This window comes from Spermophilus citellus, assembly GCF_964194105.1.
Source record: "Spermophilus citellus genome assembly, chromosome: 2".
Taxonomy (NCBI): Eukaryota; Metazoa; Chordata; class Mammalia; order Rodentia; family Sciuridae; genus Spermophilus; species Spermophilus citellus.
In genome coordinates this window covers 198,109,480-198,119,444 of record NC_138183.1, presented here as the reverse complement: position 1 = coordinate 198,119,444, position 9,965 = coordinate 198,109,480, and the positions used below count along the sequence as shown (strand labels likewise).

Genomic DNA, 9,965 nt, shown 5'->3' with positions numbered 1-9,965 from the left:
GAGGAAATGCCTCCTCCCCATTCTGCTTTCCTCAGGAGAGGTACACTAGTTGCTGGATGGATCAGCACTCACTGGGGCCCTGAAAAAAGGCTTCTGAAACTTTATGAATCTGGAGGGGCAGGGGAAGCCCAAGGGGAAAGAGCTAGAAAGTGAAAAGCACTGAGTACTGAGAACTGCCAGAGAAATGTCTTCAAGCTTTCCTAACAATAAGACCTCCCGGCAGTCACATGGCTAGGAGGACCTCTTAGCATGAGAACTTGGCCGATCAAGGAGGGCAAGGCACAGGTGGGGTAGAAGGAACAGCACCCAGGTGAGTCAACACGAGTTGCCTATCAGGATCTGGACACGTTTTCTGGGTTGGAGGGACAGATTGGAAAGCTGGGTGGAGTAGTGTCCCAGGTGTTTCACAGCCAGGACTTCTGGGGACTATGCAGGGCAACCTGTTGGAGCTGAGCAGGGCTTCCCCAGGTGTTCCTCCCCAGGTGTTCCTCCAAGTGCCCAGAGACATGTGGATACTGCTATTGCTGCTGTTGCTTTTGCTCCTGTCTTGGCTGCTGTGTTCTGTCTTCAGGGCAGTGGGTTGCTGGCAGGGCACTCCTGAGGTTTGCTGTAACAGACCCTGCACTGTGACACTCTTGCTTACAGGGAGATTACCTCTGCAGGGGATCTAAATAAAATTCTAGGGTCATTTTCAGGCTTCTGGGCAAAGTGATCTCAAAAGGGGATCCACATGCTTTCTGCCTCACTCTGAAGTTTCGATAACTATTGCTCTGGGACCTGAGCAGTATCTTCTGGCCATTCCCATTGGCAGATGGATCTAAGATGTGGCTAGGGCACCATTTCCCCATCTGTCTCCAAATCCCTGTGTGTTGAAGCTCCCCTCTTCCCCCAGTGACTCCTGTCCACTGATGTTCATGCCTTCAAGCATTTCCCTTCACCCTCAAGGGTGGACAGAACTTCTGAATTCCTCATAACTAACAGTATGTGGCCAAGGTGAAGAGATGCCAGCACTGTGACTGTGCCCTATGATCTGACACCGTGTTACTGGAGCAGTAGCTCCCTTTCTCCTGCTGGCCTTCAAGAAGCAGCAGCCATCCTGTGCACTACCCATGGAGAAGTGCATGGACCAGGAAATTTGGACAGTCTTCAGAAGCTGAGGGCCTCTGTTCTACAAGCACAAGGCACTGTATTCTACCACTAACCTGAGTTATCTTGGAACCAGACCCTTTTCTCCTTTAACCTCCAAATGAAAATGTGGCCCAGTGAACAACTTCACTGCACACTGCTGAGGTTCTGAAAGAGAGAACCCTTCTAAACTGCTGCCAACACTTCTGAGGGAGAGACTCTGTGAGCTAACCAAAACCTCCTGTGTCCTTCAGTTTGGGGTAGCGTTTTATACAGCAATAGAAAACTAATGTAGCCTTTATCTACCATATTGATTGGTATTAAAGATATTATTACAATTATAAAATCAGATTATATGGCTCTGAATATGTTAATAAAAAAGATATTTTACAGTGATATAATATTTATTTTATAATTTGGTAACAAATATTAAGGGCTGTGACTCTTACACAAATTATTCTATTTCATTAAACAAAATTAGTAACCTTAAAGCATGAAAAAAACGAAAAGTAAATATTCATTTTTTAAAATATTTATTTCAAATCAGAGAAATCAAGAAAAAAATAATAGGTACAACTCTGTGTCAATGCTTATTTGCCAAGAAATAGCAGAAGTTATTACAAATATTCTATTATTTAATTCCTACAATATTACTTCAGGTAAGTTTTGTTGTGTTTATTTATGTTCATACTTATATATGTTCATACTTATATTTATGTATATATTTCAAAAGAAATTGAACCTCATAGAAATTAGTTAAATTGATACCGGCCACTATGTGGTGATATCCTCATGCACAATTCTGTTTTCCAAGTGCAAGCATTCAACAATCTAATTTTTTTCATGTTCTCTTCAGTAGCATGCTGGGCATGAAGTGGTTCAGCAAATTATCCATCATCGTGACCCTCTCCTGCCTCATTTATGGCTGCATGGATTCAGAATGTCAAATTATATTTCTTGGTCTCCAGGGTTTAGCTTAAGATAACTCAGGCTCCTATTGCAGCTCAGTACTTCCTGAGCTGCCCCTTCTGCCCCCAGAACCTTCAGAATCAGGCTGCTGCCTCCTCCATGGTAGTTGGTGCAGAGAAATGAGCACTGATGTTGGAGTAACATGGACCTAATACTAATCTGCCTCTCTTGCTCCTTAGCATTAGGAGCATAAGGAGAAACTCTGTTTATAAATTCCTTTAACCTTTTTTATATAAATGTGTCCTTCTTCTGATGCTTTTAACAGAGTAACTGGGAAAGTGTTTATGTATTTACATTTAATTATATTCGCTATTATATGTGTATATAAGTATGTGTGCACATATGAATTTGTGTGACAATTGCCAAACATAATCTGGAAAGACACAATCCCAAATGTCATAATCTCAAACACCATAATCCTCAAAGTGGAAAACCTAAATGATTAAAATCTCTGAAGTCTAAAATCCTGTAATCACAATCTCAAAAGATTAAACCCTGAATGTGGAATCCTGGAAGCTGAAATTCTGAAAGCTGCAATTCCCTCTGTGAGCAGTGGAGGGGAGGCTATACAAGAGGAAGGGAAAAATCAAACTGTGGGGAAAGCCTTAGCGTTTGGGTTGTAGGCAGGATTCTTGTGTCATTTTAGTTGAAATGAAAACCCAGAAACATGTTAAAGCATTATTTTTGAGTCTGTGAGGGTTTCTAGAGACATGAGTGTATGACTATGAGTGGCCTAGATGGGTAAGGTCCATTGTGGCTGGCACCATCCAATCTGCGTTGGCGGGAGAAAATAGCTATAGAAGGTCGACCAGGACCTATCTATATTTCATCTTCCCATCACTGTTAAACCTGTCCAACTGTTGTACATATGCCTCAATGTTCATGCTTACAAAAATATGTATGAGATCATTGCATATCTTAATATGTGAAGAGGTTATGAAGTGTTCTGTTTCTCAAATAATCTCCTTTTAAAAATGTGCACACATGACTTATAAAGAATTTTTAAATATTTTCCAGAATATGTTCTTGGGATTTTGATTTTTCAGGATATTAGACTTTGGGGATTTGATCTTTTGAGAGTTTAATATTTGGAATTGTGTCTTTAGGGACTTTGCCCAAAACTATGCACAAGTGTATATGAATTCATCAATCCTGAGCCAGGCACTTAGTCTTCATCCAGCATGGCTGTTTTATTCCTCCTTATTTCTATACCTCTTTATGTGAATTCCAGCAGTGACACAAATGGCCCTGATTTACATTGTATACACAAGGTTATTTTTATTTATTAACTTAACTCCTCTGGGAGTACCCAGATTAAATATCCTTTTGGGGTATGTCTCTAATATTTTCTCATTCACATTTGAACCACAGAACTAGAAATTACTCTTATAACTATATATCTGAATATCTATTTAACTGTCACTCTTATATGCATGACTTTATAGTCAATATGAAAAAAATGGGGGAAATAGAGAAATTCTCTTCCTGACTTTGTGAAATTTAGAGTTGAGGGGTACAGTGTGGAGAGGAGGATGGATTTACTAATGATGGTCTTGAGGGATAGCAGCTGCCCACAGCAGTTCTTCTCATCACCCTCTCCTCACATATTTTCATTTCCTAATTCAGAGGGTACTGACTGAATCTTCACCTCTGCTAGATATTTGTTCCAGTGATCATCCTAGAAAGCTATGAATGGTCTATGGGCCACAGCCCAGCCTTCTGGACCGGTTCCATAGAGACTAGCAGAAGAGAATTAGGCCTGGCCCTTCTCAAGCATGAAATACTTGGAGAAGACCTCAGGGGGAGATGGACAGTTCATTGAGGCTTCATAGCTTAACTGTTGTAAGTGTAATATTGTAATATTTCTGCATGGCTTTCCAGGTCAATTTCTAGCATCAAACCCTCTGAGTATGGAACTCTTAATGGTGTGGCAGCTGCAATGATCTGTGGCTTCATGGTTTACTCATCTTGTAAAACCCCCAAGCCCAGACTCAAGGAATTATGTCGGTACTCTAAATATCCTTAACTATGTATACCCTTCTCTATGAGCCACATCAGCTGGCTGAAAGCACAACCCAGCTAAGGTATCAGGAACAAGAGGAGCACATGGGAAGAATTTCCATTAGGAGCACCTTTTCTAACTTTCAGTACTATGTTGGGTTAACACGAATTATGTTGGAAGTGACAGGATAACAAGATCCTGTAAAGGGGAAAGGGACCAGAGAAGGGGGAAGAGACAAGAGGGTAAAAGAAGACAGTAGGGTGAGTGGACATGAATAAATCAATATATGCACATCTGGAAATGTCACAATCAAACCCGTAATTTATATAATTGACATGCAATCATAATTTCGAAAAATCTGGGAAATAAAATACTCAACAGCAGAGCAAAAGATACACAGAGGGCAACATGCTAGGTAACAGCCAACATATTTTAGAGCTACAGTAATTCGAACTGTGGCCAGTCAATAGATAGCAAGTTGAATGGGTCAGAGGTCAGGGCGTGCCCTTTCCTTTTACCTCAGCTCCACCTGGGGAAGGCAGGGCTGCACAGGGGCCTATTAATTGGGGTGTGGGGTGGACCAAGAGGCTTACGTGAAGGCAGCACATTGGCCGAGTTTCTCTTCCCCGCCCACAAGAATATAGCTTTCATTTCTCTGGAGGTGCACTAAGCTCAGGGGGAACGCCCTGGTGGAGGCAGGTTTGGAGAAGGAATCTTGCCCACATCTGCCCAATCCCGCAGACCCCACTTCGCATGAGTTTCTGAAGAGCTACTGAGCCAATTTGCAGAGAGCAGAGTTGGGAAGACTTTAGAAGAAAACCCGGATTCGCTTGGGTGAGTTTGACTTCTTGCCAGGAAGCTGTTCTGAAGGCCTGCTGGCCCAGCTCCAGGATTCCCTGCTGATAGCAGCCTGGGGGAGGGGTGCTGTGAAAGAAGTTGGGAGTAAAGGGATGAAAGGCATTGGCTTCCTGGAGGGACCTTAATTGTCCAAGCTGAACCTAAACCCTGTCTCCCTCCTGGTCTGGAATTTTGAATTGCACCTTGGTGAAGGGTGCCAGAGTCCTTTTTTCCTTGGATAGATGTTCCCTCCCCCAACAACTGTGGCAGAGCTGGAGAGATCTTTAAAACTGAAAGCATAATGCCTGTCAGGGTAATAATGTGATCTGCAGCTACAGATCCATTCCCATCACCTTGGCCTGCATTCAGAAGCCCTGATGCTTTGTGGCCTCTTATCTACTCGCCAGGCCTATTTCACAGCCCCCACCCAGACACAGAATTACTGCAGTTCCTTAAAAACAAAGAAAGTCCAGGGTTGTATATTTTCTCACATGTTGACTCTAAGGAGAACCAAAGGGGATCTCCTGAAAAGAGAACTGTAGGGTAAAAGAAGGGGAGAGTGGGAGGAGGGAGAGAGAAGGGGCTACTTGGGATGGACTGTAATGAAGTTTGTTACATGCATGCATAAATATGTCACATGAAACTCATTGTTCTCTATATAATTAAACAATAAAAAGAAGTCATCTCCCTTGCTCTTCCCTCCCCTTGAGCCATATCTGCCAAAAGCAGAACTCAGATAAGAGTAGAACTGGCAAAGGACATGGGAAATTACAGAAATCTCACTTTTTTTTTTTTTTTTAATACCAGGGATTGAATCCAGGGTCGCCTAACCACTGACTGAGCCACACACTGCCATTTTTTGAGACAGGGTCTCATTAACTTGCTTAGGTTGACTTTGAACATGTGATCTTCCTTTCTTTGCCTCCATAGTCACTGGAATTAATGCCACCTGTTATAGGTGACGAGTTCTTCTCCATTGCATGTTGAAGTTTGAACACTAAAGAAGCATGCAGAATCAAGCATATAAGGCAGAGTTTTATTTAAAAAGAGGTAACATAGACTTTCTCCAGGAAGAAGAAGGGAGCCATAGCTTGTATCCTGGTATCCCCAGAAACAAGGTGTTCTGCCTTTTTATATGTCCTAGGCTTCCTTTGTTCTGCTCTCTTCCCCTTATCTCTCTCCTTCCTGCTTACTTGAATAGGCCCAGAATGCTCAGTGTGGGAAATAGGTGGGTTGAAGGGGGAAGGGCAGGATGGAGCAGCCCAGAGCACATTAATTAACAAGCTTATAGCTCTCTGTGGGGTGGGACAATTCCTGGGACAGGTTACCTTAGCAACCTGTTGGAGCAAGGGCAGGTTCCTGGTGAGGGTGCAGGAAGGGCTCTGTAGGAATTAACATTTCACAGTATTTTGGAATTGACTTATTATTTTTCAGTTTAAAGCCTCAACTGATACTAGATGACAGTGTTTAGCAAATGAAGTATAATTCAATTTTATTTTCTCAGCCTCTTTAGAGAAAGTAATCCTTTCTACATAACATCAGTACTTCCATCATGCCAAGAGAAACAGTTTACCTCAATCACAAAAGATTAAAGTTCTGTTATGTTGCTTAGCTTTTTACAAACCTAGTTTGTCCTCTGGGTTCATTCAGGTTGTGCCAAATGACAGGACTCCTCTTCTGAGGCTGAATTATGTATCATCAATAGATGATGGATGGATGGACAAACAGAAATAAAAATTTCTTTATCCATTCGTCAACCAATGGACAATTTAATTGTTTCCTAAGTCTTGACTATGGTGAATAATGCCACAGTGAACATGGGAGTACAGATATCTTTATAAGAACATGATTTCATCTCCTTTGGACATGTACCCAGGAAGAAGACTTACCAGGCCATTTGGTAGTTCTGTTTTTCATTTTGTTGGGGTCTCCATATTGTCACATGACTACATTCTCACAAAAGTATGCAATGGTTCCCTTTTCTTCATGGCCTTGTCAATACTTTTTATGTGTCATCTTGTCTATAAAAGCCATCTTACCTGGTATAAGGTAATGTCTAGTGTAGTTTTGAATTGCATGTCCCTGATGATTAGTGATGTCTAGTACCTTTTAAGATATGCCTCTTAGCCAATTTTTATGTCTTCTTTGCAGAAATATCCATCTGTTTCTTTATTCATATTTAAAATCAGATTTTTCTGTTCCTGACTTGTATGAGTTCTTCGTGTGTTTTTTTGTATCAACCAGTTATTTGATCTGTGCCTTACAAATATTTTTTCCCAATCAGAAGACATTTTTATTTTGTTGATTGTTTCCTTTGCTATGCAGAACTGTTTCTGTATGATTATTTTTTGATTTCGTAATCTGAGCTCCATGCCTCCCTCTGGTGCTGCGAATCCAACACAGAACATCACACTGTAGCCTGGATTTTTTAAAAAAATTTTTATATTAGTGCATTATAATCATAGTGGTGTTCATTTGACATAATCATATGTGCATGGAATACATTTTGTTCCATTTCAGTCCCCACTACTTCCCCTTTCACTCTCCTCCCTTCTGTTCCTCTTTCTCTTCTCTGCCACAGTCTAGCTGGACACAAATAACCAAGCCCCCAGGAGGCACTTGTAGGTCCAAACAGGAAGTCCTTTATTGCCCGAACTCCACCAGCACTCCACGCACACTCCCCAGGAACTCTCTCATAATCCACCGGGCTCCACACCCACCACCGGGAACCCCTGCGAGAACTCAACTTGGGAACTCCAAAGTAGCAGGCGCCGCCCTATTGTCAGAGCCGCCCTATTGTCGGAGCTGCCCTATTGCCGGACAACAGGGGTCTATATACAACTCAATACACAGTCTGTTTCAATCCAGCATCATCCAGTCACACCAATTATAACTTAATTATCATCATCTTAATGGCTCACTGGTGTCACCTCTCAACCACTCCTTCTGGCAATGTCAGGTGCCATCCCAACTCGGCTGTGGCTCTCAACATCTCCCCCCTTCTGTTTAATTAAACAACAAGCATGTGGCTTAGGGACCGTGCCTGTCTTAGGTTGTCCAATAATACATATGGTCCTTACCCATCATCAGAGGAGCTGACCTCAAGGCGTCAGCCTCCTGTCTTAGATTGGTACCACTGCAATTGGATCTTACCCATCATTGACTACCAGCCCAGCATACAGCCATACTTGTGGATAGCCTTTGCACCAGTGGGGGGGGGGGGTGAGGTTCTTTGCCTCACCTCTGTTGGCCCCCAAATTTTAGCTGAATGACTATCACAAGCAGAAGGGAGGAGGATACAAAAATACCATGACACCAAGTCAATTGACGGCTCCTTTTGGAAAAATTGTACCACCGATGACATCATCAGCAAAAATACCCCGGCACTACCACAAGTTGCTGCATCAACAGATAGTTCACAATGCATACAAGTGATACATAGTCCAGGCAAGTTCTGCAAGCAGTTCAAAGCAGAGGAATCCATTAATATGTCCATTTCCTCCCAAAGTAAATCGACTCCTTGATTGAGCATCACTTGTTGAGTTACATTATTCATTGATGTATCAGTTTATACAGTTTGTTGTGATAGCTATCGCAGAAGCTATAGTTTGGTTTTATCTTTGTCTTCACCGGCACTGGGATGAAGATAGGCATTCTGGCAATGATGGCTAAAAAAAAAAATTATGTAACATTCCAGCAGGCACTAAAAAAAAGCAATTTTCTAAACAATTTAGTATCCTGAATAGAATTAGATATAATGAAAAGGAAAGGTGAAAGTAAACAAACAGGTCTGTTAACCTCCTTTTTTGTTCACATTTTAAAACAATCTTCAACAGCTGTTTACCCAATTTAAATTAAACCATTTAAATCACATGAATAATAAAAAAAAATTTGGATCCATTTTTTCATGAGCGCTCCTCATATATGATATATGGACATATGCACATACAGACATACAACACAAAACACAAGTGTGCACACATAATACAATACATACAACACATAACATAATAGTAAAGGCCTTGTAGCTTTTCACAGGTGAAATCTCCATTACAATGTTTAAAAACTCCACAGTCAAAAAATAGAACTGATAAGAAAAACATTAACCTAGGTCTGTATGAGCTCAAAAAATAAAATGGAACTTCATGATGTGGGAAAGGGCAATAATAAAATAGATTATGAAAAAAGCATTCTGGTTACCACCTGGGTTTGACTCTTCTTTTGATATCCCATCTTTTTTCCTGTAACTTGCATATGGGTCTGAAGGTATTCCCTCAAGCAAGCCCCAAGGTTTTTTTACATTTGAAATAGGCTTTAATGGTGTTCATTATTCATTAGCCTCCAGGTGTGGGAGAATCACTGTCGCAGATGTAAGGATAGCCAAACTGGAGTTCTGGATATCAGCTGTTATGGATTTGAGCCAAGTCATCTTCTTTTTGGTCTATAGGAAATCGCTTTAGTTAGTCTCTCTGGAATCCAAATCAGCTGCTGTTCTCCCTGTGGAAACATACAAACAGACCCCTGACTCCAGACAATCACTGGGTCAGGACCTTTTCATTGTCCCGTTAGAATATCCTTCCAGAGTACCTTGGGCTCATGTACATTTTTTGGACACGTATGCCTTTCCAAAGCACTAAGCCCTGATGAATCCAAATTTTAAATGTTTAGAGTAAAAAGGGTTATTTTAAGTTTATCTTTGGGGGATATATACCCCTTCCCAATTCCCTCTTTTTGCTTTAATAAGTACATTTTAATAGTATGATGAGCAAAATTGTTTAAAAGAGGTAGAAGTATAGCCAGGGCCATTATTTGTTTTTAACTGTTTTAGAATGCCTACAGTGGCAAAATTTTGTAAGCAATGAGTTATAATGTCTTTAGTTTTTTCTCCGGCATGAAGGCATCTTAACCACCTTCAATTTAACCTTTTAAAGCCTTCCAATTATCATCTATACTGTACTTTTAAATGACTATTCACCACCTACAACTTCACTCTTTTAAATGAGGCTTAGATTCTGTTTAAATCGCTTTAATG

General features: G+C 41.1%; 1 protein-coding gene across 1 annotated transcript in view; it reads left to right on the top strand.

Moving 5' to 3' along the window:
- Window positions 1–4,780: 4,780 nt before the first annotated feature.
- LOC308641748 (tripartite motif-containing protein 5-like) overlaps window positions 4,781–9,965 on the top strand; it is a gene marked incomplete at its 3' end in the record, with an annotated part of 34,290 nt that continues 29,105 nt past the window's right edge. The window contains exon 1 of the mRNA XM_081280359.1: window positions 4,781–4,930. The remainder of the gene's footprint in view (window positions 4,931–9,965) is intronic.